General features: G+C 38.7%; 2 long non-coding RNA genes across 8 annotated transcripts in view; one reads left to right on the top strand and one right to left on the bottom strand.

The window, feature by feature from the left end:
• Window positions 1–24986, top strand: part of blacat1 (BLACAT1 overlapping LEMD1 locus) — a 103703-nt gene that overhangs the window by 26191 nt on the left and 52526 nt on the right. The window contains exons 1-2 of one of the 7 annotated variants that reach the window (XR_010005495.1): window positions 9076–9412; window positions 13319–13451. The exons of 2 other annotated variants lie outside the window; for them this stretch is intronic. This is a non-coding gene — a long non-coding RNA (BLACAT1 overlapping LEMD1 locus). Of the gene's footprint in view, window positions 1–9075; window positions 9413–13318; window positions 13452–24986 lie in introns of those variants that run through there. 4 more of the 7 variants (XR_010005494.1, XR_010005496.1, XR_010005491.1 and 1 more) reach the window with 4 other exon arrangements.
• LOC103279612 (uncharacterized) lies at window positions 12389–19081 on the bottom strand. Its single transcript, XR_506890.2, has 3 exons — window positions 18713–19081; window positions 15703–15913; window positions 12389–13466 (listed from the first exon to the last, which is right to left on the bottom strand). It is a non-coding gene; the product is annotated as an uncharacterized LOC103279612 (long non-coding RNA).

Below are 24986 nucleotides of genomic sequence, written 5' to 3'. Positions count from 1 at the left end.
TCCTCACCGCTCAGCTTGGGGAGAGGGTTGGGGAGAGGGAAGGGAGCATCAGTCAGATCCAGAAGAAACACTTCATTGCTTTTCTCACCTTTGCTCTCCCACACCATCTCTTTTTCATATTACATTTCCTAGGCTCTTTGTTCACACACCTCTTGGACTATTCCACACACCAGCCTTTCGGATCTCCTTAACTGTTGTGGCGGCTAATTTTCCCCCAAACCAGTGGACTTCTTTCCCTTTCTTCCTCCCCACTGTAGCTAGCTGCACATTGCATTGTTTCATTCTGTTCCTTGGCAAGAATGTTTCTGTGAGCCAAGGGGCAGGAAATGTAGCCACTTTCAATAAATGATGAACTAAAAAAAAAATTGGGTCATTGAAAGATAGTCCCACAACCTCACAGCAAATGTGTGGGGAAAGGTTCTGAACATTTCTTTACTGTTTTAACTTTTACCACCTTTTGCTTGCTAAAAGAAACCTCCAAGTGTGTAGATGTTTATCACACCTGGTTTCTGGTATGGAAGCTTCACATGGGCCAGAAAGTGTTTGGCTCCATACTTAACCTATATACACATATATAGGTCTAGAAATTTTAGTCAAAAAATCAACCCTAAAATTCTGGATCAACTTCTCTCTGGTTGGTGTGGGTACTATAGCTTAATTTTTATACAAAAAAGGAACCACCCCCTTCTCTGAGTATGGTGGCAAAAGGCAAGAGTGTAGTCCAACCTGGAATAACCTGAGCGAAGCACTTCTCTTTCTGCCGTAGTGCCATTTCTTGCCTTTATGAATGTCTGAGTGGTAAAATGGCAATGTTGACCAAGGGTGGCTGTTCTACGGAAGCACCATTGGTGTTTTCACTCTCTTCAGAATGTCTCTAGACATCCATGGGTCATATAAAAATCCATAATTTTGCTCCCCAAATCTGCTGTCCACTTATACATGAGGTCAACTTATATAGGAATATATGCAGTTCTTCTCCCCTCCCCACTCTTCCTCTTTTCCATCCCATTCACAATTTTCTTTCTTACTGCCATTGCTTTCTACTCTGATGCTATGTCAGCCTTGCCCCTATGTCCACTCTCCTCATTGCCCCAAGAAACTACTAGGCAGCATCTCCCTCTACCTTTATACTGTTGGAAGAATCTGTGGAGGAAACTTTTCCTGCCTGGAAGGATGTCCATGTGGTCTCTTACAACATTATGGACTTCATCATATTGAGATGGAGAAATCAATGGAAAGTGGAGAAAAGGGCCAAATTTTATGGAGTTCTATCTTTAAAGAAGAAGAATTTACTCACTCCCATTGCCTCCTCCAGCTAATCGCATCCTCCAGCTTCTAATTCAACCATCCACTTAATTCCCATCACATGGGCAGGCGATAACTCCTCCCATTTCAAGGATACCAGCATACTTTTTAGAACAGGCATCCAGCACTGCCTTCAAGTCCCTCCCACTGAAACAGAAACACCTTTGCACTGAAATTTCCTTCCATTGTCCCTCCAGGATTGTATTTATCTTTTTAAAAAATCACCCTGTATCATAGGAAGTGGTTTTAAATTATCCCTGATGTTTCCCCAAGCATCTGCATTGGTGATCTGGGGAAATGGGCATTTCAGCTTCTCCGACACACAGCATCATCATTTTATTTACAAGCAGGCAACAAAAGTGAGCAACAGGGATTAACATCACACAGGGAAATTGGCCAACTTGTCCATCTCTATGCGGGGAATTGAAAAATAAATTGATTGCCAGCCGACTCAGGAATAGTTGAAAAAAAAAAACCCCAATGTTTTAGAAATGGCAAAATACTTCATCCCCACAGTTGAAGCTTGTGTCATTTGAAGGGCACAGTAGGTTGCCGTTTCTTAAATGTGGCGAATTCTGATTTTCTTGTGTGTGATGAAGTCCTATGTTTCTATGATTTTACTGCTTTCTAGAGGCCCTGGGAAGAAAAGTCTCTCCCAAGCTGCCTCAAACTTTGCCCTTCTTTTGAAGTAAGTTCTCTCATATAATAGTTAAATATTGTACTTCATGCTACAGGCAATAAAAAGTACTGTCAGCCATCCACATTCATTGAGGTTGAGGTGTCTGAGAAAGTTGAAAAACTGCAAATAAAAAACCCTCTTTTTTACCTGGGATAATATCTCTCTTGAAATTTCTAAGTTTTGCAGCATGATTCTGTGGTCATCTTCTGCAAGAAGCTTACAACAGAATTGCACTAAAAGTCCTAGAAATTCCTAGAGAGATGTTCTCTCTAGGGATCTGTAAGTCTTCTACCGTTAACCTGCGGAAATTACCCATAGAGTAGCAGAGGAGGACCTAGAGATTCCTAAATAGAACCTTTTAATGAAATCCACTAATAATCAAATCCACAAAAGTTAAACCAGCAAATGTTTAGGGCAGACAGTATTTCATTTTGAAAACAAAATAACCCTGATATGCCTACCCCAAGAATCCCTTAATTATGCCAGCTTTCAGATATCTAGGTTTCATGGTGTTAGAGCTTGGTGAAGTCAGGTCCAAGTATACATATTCTCTTTTAATGCTCTCTTTTATTATCAAATAGATAAAGTATATCCCACATTTATTTATTTTATTTACTTTGTTTTATATCCCGCCCTCTCTCCCTCATTGAGGGACTCAGGGCAGCTAACACTCAGCAACAATTCGATACCGTTCAGACATAATACTGACTCAAAATACATAAAAATCAAAAACACAAAATCAAAAACACCTTTCTATATTAGATGCTCAAAGTGGTTACATAACAACAAAATTCATAGAGCACAGCACCCCTATCCATGGGAGATGTGTTCCTGAATTTACTGTGGAGACAGGAAACAATGGATAATAGAGAACTTGGCTGAAATGGACATATTCAGATGGAAGTTATCATAGCTTTGCCCTGAAGCACCTAGAAAATTCTTAGATGCTCCAGGAAAACTCTATGGTAACATCTGATGGAGCATACCATAGAATTGCCTGAAAGAAGATTCCCAGAGGCAACATACTTTGTCTGATGTGCCTAAGTGAAACCGTGGTTACCAGTCCCATAGATATGGGGATCATGCTATATTTTGGTTATAAAATACAGTAAAGAACTTATCACAAAAGAATGGAAAAGAAGCAGATAAAAATATATGACTGTTACTGTGGACACAACAATAGGATAATAAATAATGACTACAGTGCCCCCAAAACAGGAAGGTTTTTGTCTGTCAGAAGAAGGCTATTAGATGTGAGCTCTAGGCAGGCCGTTCAAAGTAACCTTTCAGCTTCTTATTCAAATTCAGAGCAACTAAATATTCATAGACAACTTTCAATCAATGTGATTGCTTCACTGAATTTTCATGGCTTTCTATTAAGAACTTTGAATTCAGATTTACCTCTCATGTGCTCATGAATGATGCTTTTGAAGATCCCATTATGTTTGTAAATGCTGTATTTGAAGTTCACAGAGGTGTAATAACGTTGTCGCTCATTAGTTCTTATAGTATTTCAGAAGCCCTAATCTGCTATTCCAGAATAGTTAATTCAGCATCTACTGTTGATTACTTCGGCAACATGCAGTGTTGATTAGATATTTTGTGGTAGCACAACTTCCGCTCATATGTGTCATAGTGTAAAGATAAAATGTTTGGCTTGAATCTAGGTGATGAGAAGTTTTTGAAAGAAAATGAAAAGATCAACCATTTAGATCACCATTTCCAATATTGCAAATGCAAACTACATCATGCATTCTGGGCCAGTAGGAGTAAGAGGATGTTAAATAATATCCAGGTCAGCTAACATCAATATAATGCAGGGGTAGATAACATGCAGCTTTCCAGATTATGCTGAATTTACATTTTCACCATGCCTCATCATTTACCCTGGGTAGAGCTGACAGAGCTACAACCTAACAACATCTGGGGAGCTACAACTTGCCCATTCCTGGTACAAGGAAAGGGTTTTGAGCATTTCATCTAGTTATGGGGGCTATTTATTTCCTATTACCTAGAATAGTCTGTTGCAGTCTCCTCCAATCTAGTATTCTCCAAATGTTAAAATGTGAAAACACAATACATTTGAATGATAAATATTCAGAATTCTCACAACTTCTGAAACCAAAGGCACCTGAATGAGGTTACAGTACTTTAAGTAGTTGTAAATAGTTGTAGCGTGAAGGTAGGGGGTCAAGATGAAACTAATAGGTAGCCTGGAATTATAATCAGAAATGAGAGAGCTAGCATGGTGCAATGGTTTGAGTGCTAGGCGAGTATTCTTGGAGACCAGAGTTTGAGTCTCCCCTCAGCCATCAAGTGGCCCTGGGTAAGTCACTCAGAGGAAGGCCTTTTTGAACAAATCTTGCCAAGAAAACTTATGATAGTGCAAAAAGTATAAAGTGACATAGCAACAACAGTAGATGGTTCATTCGACAACCCAAAGAATTAGCCAAAAATGTACTGCTATTTTGTGATACATATGGCAGAAAACAAGGCTTTTTTTAATCAAGAAGTTATATTAAGAGAAAAAAGAGTAGCCAACAGAGAAGTATGAGCCACTTCATATGGGAACTATGAACATTGTCACACATGCATAATGAAATAAATGGATAGTATAACCCAGTACCCCTCCCTTAATTGTTTCTTGTCTTGATTTTTAAGCCTTTTACTGAGGTTATTTGGGACACTGATTCAGAAAATTGTGTTGGATCAACAGCATAAGCTCTAGTTTGTTAGATATGATTATCATTGTTTTTGATGGGTGAGCAGATGGTGACTGGTAGATGGTGTATGTTCTGTATCTCAAAAACTAGAGCTTATGGGCAAAAACTGGTACCATTTTTGGAATCAGCAGGTCAAAAATACCCAGAAGCATGATTAACAACTGAGACACCAAAATGTGTGTTGGCCAGTGTAATGATTTAATGAATATTACATTTAGTTTCTCAAATAATGTTTTGCACTATTTTACAATTAAAACACAGTAAAGAGCATCAGGAAAAGGTATAAGTGTAAAAAATGAAATCCTTTTCCTTAATATTAGCATGACTGATTTTATCTCACAACAATGCCATGAGGAAATTTCAATCAAAGATAGTGGCTAGCCAAAAATCACCAGGTGAGCTCAATGAAGGAATGGTAAGTTGAGCCTAGTGTTCATTTTATCCAATTTTCACTGCTTCATATCACTGTTTCTTTGGGAGATTGAATATTTCCAGAAAGTTGGTTTCATATATTGAAGAGGCTGATGAATATTGATGAAAGCTGTGGAAGCCACCTACAGAGTTTGTCTTCCTTGTCAGCTTGAAATCTCAACAATTTTAGAAGTAAAAACTATTGGTTGTTGGCCAGTAGGATTGCTAGTTATGCCTTACCAAAAAGAATAACTATTTCATAAAGGCACAGGTGTGCGGTCAAATACAATCCATAGTCTTTAGAATGGATAATACTCAAAACAAAGGACACTCTTCAAATAACAGAAATCCTCTATAGAGTAAGACAGATGGCCATTCTGTATTCTGAAGATAACCACCAGAAATAGGCCTCAGGTTATTTCAGCTTGATGGAGAATTTGATAGCTGAAGGACATTGCAAATATCCCTTGTTCACTTTCTGTTTTCACCAAACATTTCCTTATTCATGTTTTTATACCTTCATGCATCAAAAAATATATACAAGTGTGATACCTTTTCATGAATGAAAGGAGAGGGAAACAGCAAGCCAATTGATTAAAAGCCATATGATGTATCTTCAAAATATGTTTTCTTGGCATCTATGTTGTGGGGTCATAACATTGTCCCTCCAGCACTGCCACATCACTGGATTCCTGAGTACACTTTTTCTCTTTCTGCTTCCATAGTAAGAAATATATACAATAGCATCTAAATAAGCATGTGTCCATATGCAACTGCAATATATTTTGTATAGTGCTATAAAGGATTTTGATGGGGGAGATGGATGAGTTTGGAAGTAGAAATATGCTGTAACTGTGTGTCTGCAATGAGAGTTGAGAGGGAAAACAGCAGAAATGGTCAAAGTAACATTATCATTAGTACCATGGTAAAATGGTATACATTATTAATGGAAATCCATCATAAAAAGATCATCAAGGCAGTCTGTACCTTGTTTATGAGGAGCATGATTTCATACTGCAAACAAGAGATATGAGCTAAGTGTTGAACATAAATATGAGCTACTTTATTTTGTTTTTGAAGTATTCGTACCAAATCTTGTTCTTTATCACATCAGAAACCAAGCATGCCATTCTAGAAATGCCATAGCATTTTAAAACATTTTCTTTGTATGACAAGCCATCAGTAGAAATCCTACATAATAGAGTAAGAGCTGCAACAAGTGAACTATACATCTAAATGATAAACTGCTTCTAGGTTTTATTGTAGGGCTCTGAGAGGTTTTGTTCTCTATGATGCACAGGAAATGCTTTCATGGGTCAATTTGATTGGCTAAAGGGTTTGACTAAACTTACCAAATTGTTCTCTAATTCACCTGATTACAAGAATTACACAGACAAATTTGCAGGTATTTTAGTGACAATTTAATTCAGGGAGAAAACAAAAGTTTGCTAGATTTATTGTTGTCAGAGTCTGCAATACAGACGAAGATGAAGGGCTGTGAGGCCCAGCATCTGAGTCAGTGGAAAGCAGGGAACAACAACAGCTGCAGCCTGACTCTGAGGAAGCTACCCCTGCAGTGCAGGACCAAGTACCTCAGTCAAGTGTGAGTCCTCAGTTAATTCAGGATCAGGAGAGCAATGAGGCAGAGTTAAGTATCCCAGAAAATCTGCAACTGAGGACTCATGCTATTCAGCTGCGTAGATCCGCCCGCATGGCATAGAGAAGGGCCAACAGGTGAGAGCACTTGTGCTATGGAGCATAAAGAGTGGCAATTTAGATTTGGTCTTTGCTGGGGGCAATGTTTGGAACCTGCTATAGCTTGGAGCTCTGTTGGAAGACTGTGTATCTTAGACCTTGACCTTGGATTACGTATAGTTTGGTTGTGTTGGTGAGAACTTTTGGACTGGAATATTGACTATGCCTATTGGATTATCCCTGCATGGTTTGGTGTTTGGATCTACTCTGGCTTTGACTACGGACTTATTGATGATTAGCATAATGAGTGGCTGTTTATACTAAGAGATGCTGTGCAGGGTTGTGACAAATGTGGGAAGTATGGAAATGAAAACTATTGTGCCAATTAACAATTAACACAAAGAAAGATACCTATCTGGGGAAAATGTGAAAAATGACATTGGTAAATCTGAAAGCTGCACAAGAGATAACAAGGTCCTGTTTTGGTCTAAAGATAGCATGATACATCTCAATCAATGTGGAATAACACTACCACCAATATACAGAAATATTACATGATGGGTGTAATGTTTGTAATGGAGAATCCATTAGACCGAATCTAGCTTACTGTTACTATGAGCTGTCCTAAAGTTGTCCCCAAACACTAAGAGTTTATCTTCATGCAGTTCTAGGAGGACTTCTTCATAGCTACATTATGTGGAATGCTGGGATTTATACTTTGGTGATATGCTTAGGATTTTCTGTTAAAGAGCTAGTGTTCAAAATTCAAAAAAAAATTGTTATTATTAAGTGCCATCAAGTTGATTTTGAGTCACGGAGACCCTATGATTGAGAGACCTCTTCCAAGTCACCAGACTGGGGCACATGGCGTTGTTGCTTGAGGGTGCCATCTATACTGTAGAATGAATGCAGTTCGATAGCAGTTTCACTGTCATGGTTCAGTACTATGGAATCCTGAGAGTTGCAATTTGGTGAAGCACCAGCATTCTTTGACAGAGAAGGCCAAAGACCTTGTAAAACTGCAGCTCTCGAGTTTGAACAACATAGAGGCATGGCAGTTATAGTGATGTAAAACTTTATTAATTCCATAGTGTGGATGTACCCTGAGTCAGGCATGTAGCCGGGGGGGGGGGGGGGGGGAGGGGCTTAAGGGGCTTCAGCTCCCCCCCCCCTGAAATTCCCAGGGTGGTCCGCGAGAAGGCCTTATATTTATTATTTAAACTGTTATGTTTATTCATATCATGATCTGATCACCATGCTCAATATATCCCATATGAATGGGGGTATTGGGGTAACAATACAAAAGGTTTGCTAGGGCAAATCCTCTCTCACTCAGACTCTGCCCCCCTCCCCCCCAAACCAAAATCCCAGCCCCTCCCGAACCAAAATCTTGGCTACGGGCCTGCCCTGAGTCTATCCATTTGGAATGATGGGACAGATTTAATTAGACTTCTTTCAAAACCTGGCTGCAAAAACAGCAGAGCTTTAATTTTTTTGTATTTAGATGTTGGCTCCAGACCTTAGCCTGCAGAGTCTAAAAATAATCAATTTCTGAAAAATACAAGCAAGTAACTAACTTCATTTTTAATGATACCCCAAATTAGCTGCCTGATTTGATTCCCTCCCTGACAAATGTGTAACTAGCCTTCAATTGATGATTTTCACATATCTGGGGACTCTTGGGATTTTTTTTTAAAGCTAGCCTAGGAGTGTAAATTGTTATCTCAGAGAAAGCCCACACAGAGAAAATGACAGAGGAAAAAAGATACAAAGGAAGTGCTGATGGAGAGCAAAGGATATCTATGTTCAAAAGGAAGGTGGCTCTCTCTTGGAGGCAGAAATACTACTTGTTATTCCTTGTGCTTAAAGCAGAAAACTTGAAAGTTGCATTTTAAAAAAAGCCACAGTGTTGTTTTTTTATGTTGTTTTTTTAAACCACCCCCATTTTTCTCTTTTTAAAAATCTGGTCACAGGGTAGCAGGCACCAAAATAACACGGTGTGTGTGCCTGCAGAAGAAAAACTGTAAATTAATTTGGCACTTTTTCAGTTTGGAATTAATTAGGTTCTTAATTGTGCTCTCTCGCTGGGCAATGTTGCCCAAATCCATGAGCCCGTCTTAACAGAAGGTAACAGTGTGGGACTGTGTGGTGAATGCAAAGATCTCATCATAACACCATTGATGCAGAAGTCTTGCCTGCGCTGTGGCCCAATGGGGAGGGAGCACGGGATGGGAATAATTTATTCAATAACCTCACTTTCAGGTTGCAAAGCTCCCTTCCATTGCCTATGCAGGAGGGAGGCCTCTTCTTATACCCTCATCCAACCATTTCCCTCCCCGTTTCTTGCTAACACACATGCACACACCACAATTCCCTTACAGTTAAGAAGATACCTATTCAGCGCTGCTCTTATTGCTACTAGGGCTTTTGTCTCTTTTCTTTCTTTGCTAGCAAGCAATTTCCTGAGTGAATCTCTGCTCTTGTGCTTAGTGGCTTGTTTAGTTGCTTTTGTATAATCTCTGCCCAAGAATCCCAGTCCCACTGAAGTCTTGAAATTAAGGCACCAGAGAAGAAATCATATAAAGAAGGTGGGGAAAAAGTAAGGCAGTGTTCTTTTCTTTCTTTATTACAAAGTCTTGTCTGGGGAAAGAAAGCATGAGTGACATTTTGTGAATGCATGCATATGTGGGTGCATTGTGCTACTATATAATGTTACAATGCATGTTCTCTGTGTGTCTGTGTCTGCAGCTCTTTATTCCTGTTTCAAGTAACAATGCAAGCATCCTTATGTCTGAGAATCATAGTTTACCGTTTACACCCCCTTCGTATGTCTGAATACTGTGTTTCATTATAGTTGTGACATATAGTAATGTAAATATGTGAATCTTTGATTAATAAGCAGAGATTTATTATATGTCTATGAAAAGTCCATATAACTGCATCAATACTGTTCTAAATATTCTCTGTGTATAAAGTCTGCAGCACAAAGGCATATATGCTACACTATGTTTAATTGTAGCTTCAGGGGTTTAATTTAGATTTGACTTAAATATAAGGCAGCCACATGTGAACACATGGGGGTATTTATTCATAAATGAGATGTGAGGGTGGTAGATAAATAGAAAGAAGATAAATGTATGCAGGGAGAGGTATATGTCAAATGATAAGTGTTTACTATTGTCCAGTTATATAGGGTACATGTCCATTCCAGATAGCTAATGTGTATGAGTGTATGTGTGAAGTGATGAAATGAATTTAAATTCCTAGTTTTAGTCATCTTTCAATTTTGAAATGTCTTTGATTCTATACATGTGCTTTATTATAAGTGGAATATTTATCACACCTGGATGTATGCATAGTGAACATTCAGCTTTTGTATATGAGGGAATGATACATATGCACTTATAATCATATATGTGTGTGTATATATGCACCAAGAACATTTCTTGGAAATCATACTGGAATTAATGCCATTCACTTAGACTGGGGTATTGATGGGATCAGTCTAATCAGGTTCAGGTCCTTGGCTATTGTTGCCCATTGCTATTTGTATTTATGAGTAGGAATCTTTGTGTTTTGTGTTTTGTGATCAGATTTAAAAGTTCCTTAATTGTTGCAGCCAGTTGCTCTCTTTGATTTCAGAGAAAGGTGGTCTGATTGTGATTATGTATTTATTTAAGATTATGACCTGGACATTGGACAATAACATGGTGGATGTTGTTGTTTTTTCTATTTAGAAAATGAACATTATAGTGGTTGCAATAGAACACTTACTGGGGGCATGATACTAGTACAAGAATCTAAGATTTAGAAAGAAAGTTTCACAAGTTTTGTCTTTACCAAACCCAATCAACAGGCATACATATGGATTACTAATCACTTTTTCAGATTAGAAAGTCTTGATTTGAGTCAATGCCATCACTTTAAGTGTATGCATAAACATGTACTCCAGTGTGTTCCCATAGCTGATTCCAGAGACAAAAATCTGATGCAAAGAAGAGACTGCAAAGTTCCCATTGATTTAAATTCCAGCGGTAAACAAAGACACTCAACATAAAAGCTCAGGAGATGAATAATCATTTTTCTCTACTGGATGCTTTAGCTGAGGAGGACACAAAAGAAAAGGCAGAGAGGGAGATAAAGAGCATAAGAGTAAAAGGAGGGAGAGGTTGAAAGAAGAAGGGGGGCACTCAGAATCTGAGTCTGCCTTAACAGTGTAGTTATGAGGGTGAGGGACAAAATGAAAGTTTACAAGTATTAATAAAAAAACCAGATTGTATCATTTTGCGATGGGGAGGTTTGTTGAAGCAGCATTTATCTTTGCCTTCTCTTCTGCTTCATACCTTCAGATCACCTGAAAGTTCTCCCCAAGCATAAGACAGATGGGGCATTTGGGGTCATCTTGCTCAATAAAAGTGGAAAAAACTGATTTGTTCCTCCACCCTATTGGCTAATGGAATTTGGCTACTGAAAGTGAGCTAGCGAGGAGACATGGGAATTTCGAAGCAGACACAGTTCTGCTGGGAAGGTGTCTGCGCTCCCTTTGTTTCTGTCTTAATATTTTTCCAATATGGAGAAACTGCTGGTTGCTACAGATTGCAGACAGCTCTGGCACACCTCCTGAATGGAGAATAATGTATTGCTCTGCCAGCGGTACAAAGAGCATTTGTTACCTATACAGTACATTGTTGGGCTGTGGGAGTCTGATGTGAAATACTCAGTTTCTCTCTTGTGTTAACAGGCATAAACTTAATAATCTGTGCTTTTCAGAAACCAAGGTTATAATAGGAGATAGATAGAAGCATAGATCAGCACTATGAACCTAAACATAACAAGGAACACTGTTCAGATTTGCAAAACAAGGAGCTTCTCTGATGCCACAGATGAACTAGTGCTACAGAATTGAAATAACCATTTGTGATGTTATACTTCATTCCAAATTTGGATCACGTAGAAGAAATACTGAACAAAACTAGAAAGTTACTTCTTGCATTATAATTCCAAGAATTCTTTAGCCATTATGGTCACTATAAGTTGGCCAGGGGATTCTGAGAGCTATAGTTCAAAAAGGAAACTTTCGCATGTTCTGCTGTTAAAGCCAGTACACTAGCTCTAGCTTTGCAGAGTAGGACAAAGCAGCACCAAGAAAGAGTGTTATTATCAGCAAAGAAAGACTGCACAACACATTGCTTGGGGATATGACTTTTTGGATGCCATGGTTCTCAAAATTCCCTAGCAAGCATTCCAGGATTCTGGAGGTTCTAACCTAAAAATGTAACTTTCTCCTGAATGACCAACCACATGCAGTACAATCTGGAACAAAAAATCCTCGGTATTATTTCTATAAATCCATGCCTGCTTTTATTATAGATCTTAGGTTCTTTTAAAAAGATGTTTGTGAACCATAGTGCAAAATGATAGGAGTGCATCACATCCTATTGAGATAATACACGTAAAAACATTGGACTGTCTAATAAGTAAAGTCCAGAGAGTTTTAAGCTGAGGTGAAGAGAAATGTAGTTGTTCCATAGAAGTTAATGTAGCTGAAGATATAAATTTATACATCACACTGTTCTTCTGATATGACTTTATTATAGGAACACCTTCTCAAATCTGAGGGGAAGACAGTATTCTTCCTATGGTTCAACAACATTTACAAATGTAATTAAAATATCACATTAGTCTGTGAAGTAGTACTCATTTACTAATGGTTTATAGCTCATTGTAGAAAGAATCACTAGCATTAATAATATAGGTATGTGTTCAATAGTGTGTGATATATATAGACAACTGTTGAAGTACAATCTATACCTCATCACTTCATTTCATAAGTAGAGGTCATGCATCTTTTGCTGAATTCCCAAATGGTGACATGTTCTAGAACATAAATTGGTCTTCCCAGAGTCTTAAGTAAAATGAATGCATATTTATCATAGATGTGTCACATATGGCAGAGAAAGATTCCTTTGCAGGGATATTCTCTTTGTCCATTGTTGTGGAGATATTATCTTGTTCTAACATTATTTGCATTCCATTTTTATGGTCAGGATCCTGTTGGTCAGGTCCAGCTAAAGAAGACCTATTAAATCAATTGTTGAAAAGGAAGTCACACATGGGTAAAACCAGTTGATCCAATGGAGCTACTGTACTTGGGACTAACCATGAAATTTATGATTATGTGTGGAAACTATTTCCTGCAAATTGAACAGCCAGAGTTAATGTCATTATCATGTGCAATATGTCATATGTACCCATTGTTGAGATGAGGTGAATGGTGATTACATTGAACTGCATCTGCTATGAGCCGTAATCAGCATTGCCAGAGATGAGGGCTAATGAGAGTTGAAGTCCAATAGCATTTGGAGAGCTATGCAATTATCACCCCTGACCTCGAACTATAAATGACGACATGACCATTTTGTGCACATCTGTGTTTCCTCGCTTGTTTTGATGAGGCGTAAATGCACCAAATGCATAAGCACTCTCCTCCCCATTCCTTCCACAGCTCCTTCCACTTGAAACTCTACTTTGTAATAACATTCATTTGAACAGTACGGACACTTTGCAAGCAATCCTTTGCCTTTCTGTGAAAGCTGGTGCTGGCGGGTGGATTCTGGGAGCTGTCATCCACAAAAAAGGTAACATTCCAAGCTCTGTTGATAACAAAGACACATGTACAGTTGCAGTACATTTATAGGCAATGAAAGGGAGATGGCTATCAGGCTACGTGTAGCAACATATAATTGAGCCGCACTCTTTCAATTGTGGGAAAAAGCTTTAGGTGTGAGAAAGATGGGAAGTCTTTAAAAGCATTTAAAAGTATTAAACACAGTTCATGGTGTTTTTTCCTTGCTAAGAAGACTTAAAAATGATGTTGGGGTTGGGCTAGCTAGGAATCTTTGGCAGATATTCTTATTCTCACTAGACTACAATTCCTGGATATTTTAGTGAGAAACTAATGGCTGATAGAATTGATAGAAATGAAATGTAGGTTCATATATATCCTAACATTACTTCCTGAATAAATCTGGCCTTCCTTGATGGTTTTGTGCAGTCAATCATCAAAAAGTAAGCATATCTTTATTCATCCATCATTGCTCCTCATCTCTAAACTTAATTGGCAGCTGCTGTTATTACAAATCCCAATTCAGAAAGCTAGTATCGAAACTGATACAAGGAAACATTTTCGTTTATGGGGAGATATTCTTCCCTGTTGTTGCTGCATGCAAAGCAGACTATACATCATGATTATTCATTTTAATGTCTCTTCAGATTTTCCTGTCTGGGGGAATTCTGGGATTGGTGGTAAAAGAAAGTAACTTGCCTAAGATCTGGTTGTGGTTGTGCAGCCTGGATGAAATACCAATAATATTGCCATTACTTTTTGAGGTTCCAGTACCTCTAACAATTTTTAGAAGAGAAAATTCCAGTAGATGTGAGTTAATTGCACAAGCTGCAGCTGGTGAAATTCTCTGCATAACCAATTAACGTAGTGCATGTCACCTGGCAATGCTACACCTGAAACTTGTTCAAATTATGCCTTGCCTTTGGAGACTTCTGTAAGCAGGTTTCCTATACTTGCTTTAAAAAGAAAATGAACGTGAGAAAAATGATGGAAACAGTGTTTGCCTTCCTTTTGAATTAGTTGATTTGTTCTTGAAGAGTTGCTCTGAATACATAGCTAGTACTTTGTATCCATAGATTCTGAATCTGGGGATGCAACCATTAATGGCTTGAAAATACTAAACAAAAATCCCAAAAGTAAACCTTGAATTTGCTATTTTATATAAGTGATGCCATTTTACTATTCCATTGTATATAGCGAGACCTGAGCATCCACAGGTGGTGTTATCGGTGGGGTGTGGGTGTGTCCGTGTCCTGGGACCAAGCCCCAGAGGACAACAAAGGTCACTGTATATCATTCTTTTTACCTTTTTGTGAATTTGATTCTTCACCGATTTGACTAATATGTTATTTCTAGGAATCTCTAAATTCTCCAGTGTGGTTCCATGATCAACCAACCTCTGCCAGGAATTAACCAGAGTTGCACTAGAGAACCTAGATAGAATACTTCTCTAGGCACTTGTCCGTCCTCTAACACTATTTTTAACATGTGACAGAACATGACCACTAGGTTGCACTGGAGGGTCTCAAGATCCCTAAAAAACTGTTTTCTTGTGTTCAAAGTGTTTTTTATTTATGGTTTTCCACTTTCACAGGGTCTTAGTCAGAGTCTGGGCTTCATCTGTTGCTGGGTTAAATCCCCACTGCTGTTACCCAGTTTGGACGACTTACTTTATGGACTACACATCTCAGGGTCCTGTAGCTGAATTGTAATCCAAAATAAAACCCAAGCTTGGTGTTTTACAAGTTTCAACACACAATGATACCAGATATTTGAGAGATTATGGAATTCTAGGTTTGAATTCATGTGAAACTTAAGTCTCTTATCACAAACAAGGCTGCAAAAAAATAAAAAGTCAAAAAGCTGATAGTCTCAGCATGGATTACAATATTTCCTTGAAGTGTTAGGCTACTCAAGGTTGTCATGTACTTCATGTTCTAAAATAACCTTTAATAAATTCAAATAAACTGTTGTAACTTCAGGATAAAAAGCTGCAGAAGCTTTTCTGCCTGCCTGTGTAGCTGTACTTTTTCTTGTGCATTTTTGGCGTCCCTTGTCCTCTTATGTCTACACTCACTACATGTTCTCAGTTCATCATCTTTATTGTATTAATTGGTCTTCTACAGAGGCAAAAAGGGAGGTGCAGTTTATACATTCTTTAAATTAGTTTTGACTCGGTTTTGGGAAGCAAGGAGCTAGAGGACAATAATTGTGAATATCAGAGAGTCTACATCTTTTAAGATCAGTTTCTATAGCAATGGTACCTTGTGCTTCCTGTCGGCTCATCAACTTCAAAGGTCTTCAGAAACATCAGTAAGCTTAAACTTGTTTCCTCAGGCAGTAACATACACTTTCATATCCTTGTGTGTGTAGACTGATGCCAGTGTACTGAAAATCATCTCTGGAATGATTCTTTAAGTAGAGAATAATTCCTCCTTTCAGGCAGTTTGTCCCCAGATTTCCTGCATCAATATCCTACACAAGATACAAAACAGGATGATGGGTCCAGAAGAGGCATGAGGTAGGCACACTCTAGCTATACACATATAATGAAAAAATATACTGGAATATGACCTTTGCAGTGTTCCACTTCCTCAGTGTAAATGAGTAAATCCTGTACAGCAAAGGCATTCAATTTGTTGGGCTCGAGACTCTGGCAATGAAAGCAGTGATCTGCTACTGCTCTTGTGCTGTGTTATCTTGCTAAAGCCTAGCAAGAACCCACCTTGTGCCCTCCAACATGGGTATTCTGCTTGAGGATGATGGGACTTCTAGTTCAATACATCTGTAGAGCACTAGGTTGAGGAAGGTTATTTTAATGGTGGCTTTCTTCTGCACACCATGCATCTGAGTAAGTTGACTTAGGGTGCATTTCCACTGTAGAATTAATGCAGTTTGATACCACCCTAACTGCCATTGTTCAATGCAATGAACCCCTGGGAGGTATAGTTTGGTGAGACACCAGCACTCTTGGGCACAAAAGGCTAAAGACCCTCATAAAACTAGAACTCCTGTGATTCCATAGCATTGAGCCATGGTAGTTCAAGTGGTGTTCGACTGCATTAATGCAACATTGTAAGTTAAAATTGTTTAACCTGTTAAACCTTTTTAAAAACCTGCTTTGAAGATTTATATAGGGTAGCAAAGCTGTCTATGAACATTATTAAAGGAACACATCCTATTATCTGATTAGACTTTAAGTCCTCTGCACTTTTACTTGGAAATAAGCCTAGCTAAATTCATCAGAACATCTGGCTAGACTGTTATAAGAGTCTACTGTTACTGTGCTATAACTCAATACAGAGTTACTTGGGAGTAAACTTCATACTTAAATCTTAGAAGGACTTCTCAGTAAGCTTGCATAGATTGTGTGCAGCTGTACATACCCCTTCCTGTAATATTATCAGTTCCCGCCTGCCTGGACAACTTTAGCTATGGGACTGACTGGATAGACAAAGCTTTTCCACTTGTCTGGCATCTGTGTGCACACAGAGGAAAAAGCACAGAGGCTTTCCCTTCCCTGGGAGAATTGCCATGTTAAACAGCAGCACTGAGAACAGAGGAGGAAGGGGGAGAGTCCAGCAAAAGCTCAAATCAAGTGAAATGGAGCAAAATGAAACCTATCTAGTATCATTTTAACCCATCATTCCAGCAGCTGCCTTGGCTAATTCTTCTCGAGCCAGTGCTGGTGAAATATCAGCAGGCGGGTGGAATCTTCAGGGAAATTCCCAGAAGACAGAATTTAGAAGATCCTGCCTGCTTCCATCTCTTCCCTTTGTCATAATTTTTTCTCCTTATTGAAAACTTTCTAATGGGCTAAGTGTATGTGTGCACAGTGCATTTAGGGCCACAGTTCACCAGAAAGCCAGCTGTTCGCAAAATGAATTGTCATGCTAGACTGAATCAATTTTGTGGGAAGTGAACCAGTTTTTGCTTTAGTACTGGGAAGCTAAACCCTTTTCTTTTTGTTCAGTGTGGTTTAGGAAAACACTCAAAAGCAGTTCAAGTTGGCCTGACTTCTGAGAAGGTCTCTAGCCAATCTAATCTGGAATCCCAGCTCCAACCGCAGTCTGCCTTTCAGACAGCAGCTCTGTAAGTCCCAAATCAAATACAGAATCATAGAATAACATAGCTGGAAGAGACCACAAGGGCCACCCCCCTGCCATAGAGGAACACACTTTTAAAGCATACCCAACAGATAGCCAGCCAATCATTTGTTGAATAGTGAGTTGACACACTGGTAAATTCCATTGATTTAATTGATCTGTTGTTCTTAGGGCTAAAAACAGGATTCAGGACAATATACAATAAACAAATTAGAACCATCCTTTGAGATTTACATCAGGGTATTTATTTTCCTTATTGTTCTAAGTTAGCTGAAAGTCTGAGAACTGCAGAGGAAAATCCCCAAACTTTCTGAGCTCAGTATATTAAGAAATACAATACATATGGTGTTGGCAAAGCAGCCTTTCTATCTGTTTTTATAAGAAAGCAGTAAATTCATTGGAAGTACTGTCATATCCATGGATTCTGTATCCATGAATTCAACCAAATACAAAAAGCAAAGCTTGATTTTGCCATAATATCTAAGAGCAGAATTTAACTACACCATTGTATATAATGGGACAAATGTCTACAGATTCCAGGGATCATCAAACCAAACCCCTGCTGCTAACTGTACTTCTCCTTGAAGGGCATGCAGATGATAAGAGAACCTGGGTTTGTATTTTAGGAGCTCCACCCCCTATAATTCTATATTTACCTTTACCTTGTACATGCTGTTTAAGGAATTCTGGGAGATTTGGTCCCAAAACGCAACTTTCTCCAAATGTTTAATAATTTTAGCTTGCTGTGCCAGAGGATCCGCTGCAGCTTCATGACATATTTTGGATTACAAAAACCATCAACCTCCTCATGCATTGGCAACAGTGTAGGTGATGGGAGTTGTAGTCAAAGCATCTGGAATGTGCTGGGTTGTGGGAAGCTTACTCAATACATTTTTTCAGTCATTTGTAGCCATCTTTCCAAAAGCCCAGGGAGGCATTGGGGATGGGGAGAAATACAAAATGATTGAAAAAGGACATGGGGAGGGCCCATGGGTTACATGTTGCCCACCCCTGACCCTAGGGTGTATGAAGAACCCCAGCCTGTTAAAAAGGGACAGATCTATACATTTGGCCATTAAAATTGAAATTATTAGAAGAGTGGAGGTTGGTGAAAATAAAATACGCCCCTTGAAGTAGTTCATAGAAGATTCCAAATGTTTTTGCTTACCTGACCTCCTTTCATTTCACATGTGCATATCTTAAATTCCAAATTAAAAATCCACTGAAGCATGTTCAAGTTGCTCTTACTTTTCTATGATGTAGGAACCAATCCCTATTCTCTCCATGCTATTTTTGCCTCTGGCACCAAAACCTCTGTTAAAGAAGTAATACCCAAGAATATACCTACGGTACTTTATTAACTGAGATGCAGCTCAATGTATAAACTCCAGTTTTAGAGCTATGTTTCCTAAGGACTCAGCCCCTCCTTACTGGTTCAGACCCGGATGCTGTCCTTCTCTCTCAGTTTTATTATTCTTGTAAGGGATTCCAAAACAGCTGCTGTTTCTCTCATATATTGCAATGAAGCACACATGGCCACAGGTGGATCAGCAAGATTACAAACCTGTTCTTTCTTCCTTTAAGACAGTGGTTCTCAACTTGTGGGTCCCCAGATGTTTGGCCTTCAACTCCCAGAAATCTTAACAGCTGGTAAACTGGCTGGGATTTGTGGGCGTTGTAGGCCCAAAGACCTGGGGACCCACAGGTCGAGAGCCACTGCTTTTAGCATTATTGCATTGTTTTATTGCAGACATGCTTTTGTGTTTCTCTAGCCTTCGTTCCTAATGCTAATGTTGCTAAAAACTTTTAGGCTAGCCAGAGGACAAGGAGAAAAGAGGGGATGGCCAAGCATGGAAAATGAAGTGAAGTGAAGCTTCATTCTCAGAGGCTGTTTTAATAGAGTTATGACTGTATTATTTTATGGCCTCTGTGAATGACATTATATAATGAGTGCTTCAATTATGCAATAAGGAGAGGAGGGAATACCTCCATAAATCTCACTCTTGGCATCCTAGCCAAGCATGTTCCCTCTGTAGTGTCCTAAGCATGTGGAATTGATGGTTCATCTACATTATAAAATTAATTCAATTTGGGGTTTGTAGTTTGCTGAGGCACCAGCAGAGAAGGCTAAAGACCTTGTAAAACTAGAACTCCCATGATTTCATAGCATTGAGCCATTGCAGTTAATGTGGTGTCAAACTGCATAAATTCTACAGTGGAGGTGCACCCTGAGGACAGTCTGCCCCCTCTGTGATACAAGTACTGAAACAGCCTTTACACAACAGTTGCTGTAGTAGAGAAGATATTAATTTAGTAATGAAATTTACGTGATGTAATAATAATTGTAGGGATTTTCACTGGGGAGACATTTGAGGTAAATTGTTTCCTATGTGAAAATTAGGAGGTGAAAATAATCATTTACCATTTTTATCACTTTGACAATAAACGTGTTTAGTAGCACTCTGCTATTCTTCCCTTCCAGAGATGTAGCAAACCAGAACTGGCCCTATTCTCTCAGACAAAAGAAGCCAGTTGGCTCAGGCTGTATGTGCTACGAATTGTCAAAAGAAAGAGCTACGTGCCAAATAGCTTGCCCTATGCCTCCTAAGGTAGACTATACCTCCAGGTATAGTAGAGATTCAATTGTTCTTTGCTCCAGGTAGCGAAATGCTTTGGATTGTTCCTAAGTAATCAGCAGAAAGTAATTATATGTGATTGATAGTGGAAAATCTAGACAGTCTCCTTAAACTTAGATGACGATTTTTTTATAATGAATATATCTGCCACATCACATTTATAAAACAATGAGGGACATCGTTCCTAACTTTGTAATGCAATACATTTTAGTTACTGTATGTAGTTACATAGGGGCGACCTTACTGAAAAGAGGAAGATGAACTGGTTTGTACAATAGTAAAAGAAATGATGTTGCAAATTCTATTATGGATGTGAGGCAAAGAGACTGTGATTTCCAATTTGTACTATGGGTTAGTGGCTTGTAGCTTGTTTGTTGCTGTTCTCAGATCTCAGACCCTGGCCTGGAGTTCAGCCCTGCTTTCCAACAACTTTATTTCTGCATATCATTTATTAGACTTCATGTTTTATTTCGAACAACATGCTTTGTGCCGTTTATGCAATACTTGGATGTATTGTGAAATAGTTTAGTTTGAGCAGTACTTTGTGCATACTTAGATGCCAAGGGTCTCATGTGTGGTTCAAAGATCTCATGCATAAGGCCTCAGATCTCAGACTGGGACAATCTTTTACACAGATTTCCAGGTTTATTTTTTTATTTTTTTAAGTAATGCATTTAATTACTTTTGAACACTTGACAGCAGAGTTGCTTTTTAAGGATTATAATGGAAACTCTTCTTCAGGACATTAGAACTATAAGAATATATTCTTGAAAAAATAATTACCCAAGTTCTATATCAGGCAAGGACAAATGCCACCTGCAGACTTTATGTGGTCCCAGGGCTGCAAAGCCTACCTGGATTAAAAGGTAAAGGTTTCCCCTTGACATTTAGTCTAGTCATGTCCAACTCTGGGGGGTGGTGCTCATCTCCATTTCTAAGCCAAAGAGTCAGCATTGTCTATAGACGCCTCCAAGGTCATCTGACTGGCATGACTGAATGGAGCGCCGTTACCTTCCCGCAGAAGCGGTACCTATTGATCTACTCACATTTGCATGTTTTCAAACTGCTAGGTTGGCAGAAGCTGGGGCTAACATTGGAAATTCACCCCACTGCCCAGATTTGAACCACCAACCTTTTGGTCAGCAAGTTCAGCAGCTCAGTGGTTTAACCCGCTGCGCTATCACAGGCTCCACCTGGAGTAAGTAGCTTTAAAAAACAAAACAAATTTCTCTGAATAGCCCCAAATGACAAATGTTTGAAGCCCTGCAAGAATTCTGTAGGATCAGAATGGCATTTTGCTAAATCTTGGAAAACATTTCCCCCACAAAAAAAACTCAAAAGAATCCTAGAAAGGCCAAGGAAGACTCCAAAACATGTTTCCACATGTCCTAGAGGACACTTTTATAAATAGACTAGGTATGATAGTGGCTGGAGAATTCACTTACAATTGGGCTGGTGAATGTCCAAGTCCATATGGCCTCAAAGTCAATAGCAGCTTTAGGCTGTTCTCTCTCTAAGTATAATCTATTTCATGGGGCTTTCCTGAAGATAATTTGGAGTCCGGGAGGGGATGGAGAGACGGTGGGAATTTCATGCCTGTGTGCTGCCCTGAGGGCCGAGGAGAAAGGATAGAATAAAATCCGATAAATGGCTTTTCTGGTGCCACAGAGCCCTGTGGGTGACTACCACCTCCTTCCACTTCTAATTTTTGAGTAACATCCTGCTCCCAAGCCACCCTGACAATGTCAACGTCAGAGCCAGTGTCGGTGTCTGCTGGGGAGGCAGCCCTTTCATTCAGTGCCGGTCGCTTGGCTCCATTGTGTTGGTGGTCTGCTCTTCCAGCCAGCCCACCAGTTGATTGCTTGGGGCGCTAATCCAAAGGGGATGCTTTCCTTCGCACAAAGATTTGTGTGAGGCAGCCTCCTCTGACTCCCCTCTCCTTCCCACTTTTAAGGAGCTTAAAATCTTCAGTAGCTCATTGTTGTCATTCTCGGTATCTGAGTCCATTACTCATTAGGGCTCTTTTGTGCTGTTCCCGCAGATCTAGGTGAATTCCCCACTGGTTGTATCATCTGGTATTGCATTTCCTAACTCACAGACTAGATTTAATTACAGTCAGTGCTGCAGGAGATGAAATGTCTAAGAGACAAAGCAGTGCTAAAAGACACAAGAGCATCCCGGGTCTGCTGCTCCTTCTGTTGTCGCCACGGCTGCTTTGAATTGGCAGGAAACAGGTCAGGGTGCTTTTATATCTTGAAAACCAGAGATGGTGTGACTAAGGTAAAACCATCATCATTGTCGTTGTCATCATCAGGGTATTGATACCTCTTTTGAGGAGACAATTACATGAATTATAATTCCCAGAAGATTAGCTCTTTCAACAGAATCAGAGGATTTTGTGACACTGTCTGTAGCGTTCGGCAGAAGGGCATCTTCCAGATGTTTTAGATAGTTTGGGTTTTTCTTATAATTCTCATTAGCCCAATCTAACATGGTTAATGACAAATAATTATGGTAGCTATGTAGACAAGGTAGATGGGTAAAAACACAGACAACTATACATGGTGAGGCCATAAGACAATGAAATGCATGAGCAAAGGCTGGACAGCTGTGCAGAGAGCTCACAAATGATATTGCACATTGGGCTGAAGCACTGAAGATGTGGTATAGTGGTTATGGTAATGAAATCCAGCTTCCTGTCTCTACTTAGCTGTGAAGCCAATTGGGTAATCTTGCAGGCCAATCCTATACATGTGTGTAGTTTAGTGAGTTTAGTGTCAATGAAAACAATTTCATATAGTGAATCCATGGTATCTGCAAGGGTATGATTCCAGGACTCCTCATGGACACCTTAATCCATGGATGCTCAAGTTCCATTATATATAATGGCATAATAAAATGATGCCCCTTATATAAAATAGCAAAATTGGAATTTTTTATTAAATATTTTTGAGCCATGAATGGCTCCATAGGTGGAAATGGTGTGCCAACTCTGTGGAAATGGTGTGCCAACTGTATAGTGTTAGTCCAATCTATATCAAAAGCCCAATCTATATATCTCTTTTGAGGATAAAAGAGAATACAGGTATGGGCCGTAATGCAGCCCTGAGTTCTTTGGACAATGAAAATGGAATTAATATTTCAATGTACAGCCAGGTCCACTACGTTGGACAAACGTCAGGGACAAAAAGAGAATATGCCAGAAATGTCTGTATTCTCAGAGATGTGTTCTGTGGTTCATGCAGGTAACCAAAAAGGGATGTTTTTCTATGCTTGCCTTTTCATATGGCTAAATCTTGGGGGAATTTATAATCAAGCTTGGTGCCGTTTTCTGTGAATTTGCTATCAAATAAAGAGTATGAACATGTGGAATTAGAAACCACTTGGCAAAAGACTGTAGTAGTAACACCTTGGGCAGGCACTTCAAATTTAGCAACATTTCTTTTAAACACATCTGACTAAAATGAGAACAAATTAACACATAGTAGCCCAGTTCTAGTACTGCTGTAATAGAGAAATTGGGTGAAATGTATAATTTACACCAGAAGGTGTGTGCTTGGTGAAATTGTTTGGATTTTTATTAAATTTGTTACTTGCTGTTGACCATGGAATACCATTTATTATTATCATCATCATCATCATCATCATCATCATCATCATCATCATCATCATTATTTACAATTCAAAAGTCATTGGGTAGATGTCATGTCATTTACACAAGGATTTGATGTGCAAATAAATTTCTAGAGAAGTTTGGCAAAACATGGGCCAGCATCTTGCTTATAGATCTCTTCTGCATCTTTTCATATCTATGAGGCTTTTGAGAATTAAAAAAAACCCTAGATAGATTCTTCTAACATCCTTAAGGCAAATGTTCTTGGACAAGGGAATTTCAAAGGGAGAATGTCTAAGCAATCATATGGTGATGATAGGGATTTAATTTTGAACATTGCTGAAATTGGTTCTAGTGCAATCATTTTCATATTTATAATTCCTATGTAGAATTATTTTAGAAAAAATTGGAAAACCTGATTTTCTAGTAGGCACTAGGTAAACCTTTTAATAACATGGGTACAATAACGCAAAATAATAATAATAATAATAATAATAATAATAATAATAATAATAATAATAATAATAATAATGGTTGTTTTGTTGATGTAAATGTCAAATTGCCAGACTGAAAATTGGAGAAAGGACATCTGCACAGGAGCACATTCTACCTTTTACTTTGACAGCCATAATGGGAATATCATAATGAACAGAACAATTAACCTTTTTCTTTACCTTTGTTCTTACTTTTAATGTCACAAGGGAACTAACTTCCAAGGTGTCAAAATTTCATTGAATTCCACTACTTATTTTACATGTCTTGCTGCTCTCATGCAAAATGTATTTGTTTATTCAATATTTATACAGCATTATTAATACATGTGACAGTCTACTGAGTTTCATAAGAAGAAGAAAATATTGGCTTCTGTCCCAAGGAGAACTACATCTTTATTTCAACAATGAAATTGGCAAATAAGAGCAACAACAATAACAATGACAATTAGGGTTAGCGTGTCAGTAAAAAAATTGAGCAGTCAGGTATTGATGGTTGACAGGGAACTGTAAACCGCTTTGGGTCCCATAAGGGAGAAAAGAGGGATATAAATAAAGATTTATTATTATTATTACTATTATTACTATATATTGACACAACAACATTGTATGACACAGCAAACAAGATAGATATGCTGGATTTCATATCACAAAATCATAAGTCGAACACTTCCCAAGTGTCTAGGACTGTGTGATGTATTT

Source organism: Anolis carolinensis, chromosome 4 (assembly GCF_035594765.1).
Source record: "Anolis carolinensis isolate JA03-04 chromosome 4, rAnoCar3.1.pri, whole genome shotgun sequence".
Classification (NCBI taxonomy): Eukaryota; Metazoa; Chordata; class Lepidosauria; order Squamata; family Dactyloidae; genus Anolis; species Anolis carolinensis.
The sequence above is the reverse complement of the archived record's forward strand: the minus strand, read 5'-3'. Positions and strand labels throughout refer to the sequence as shown.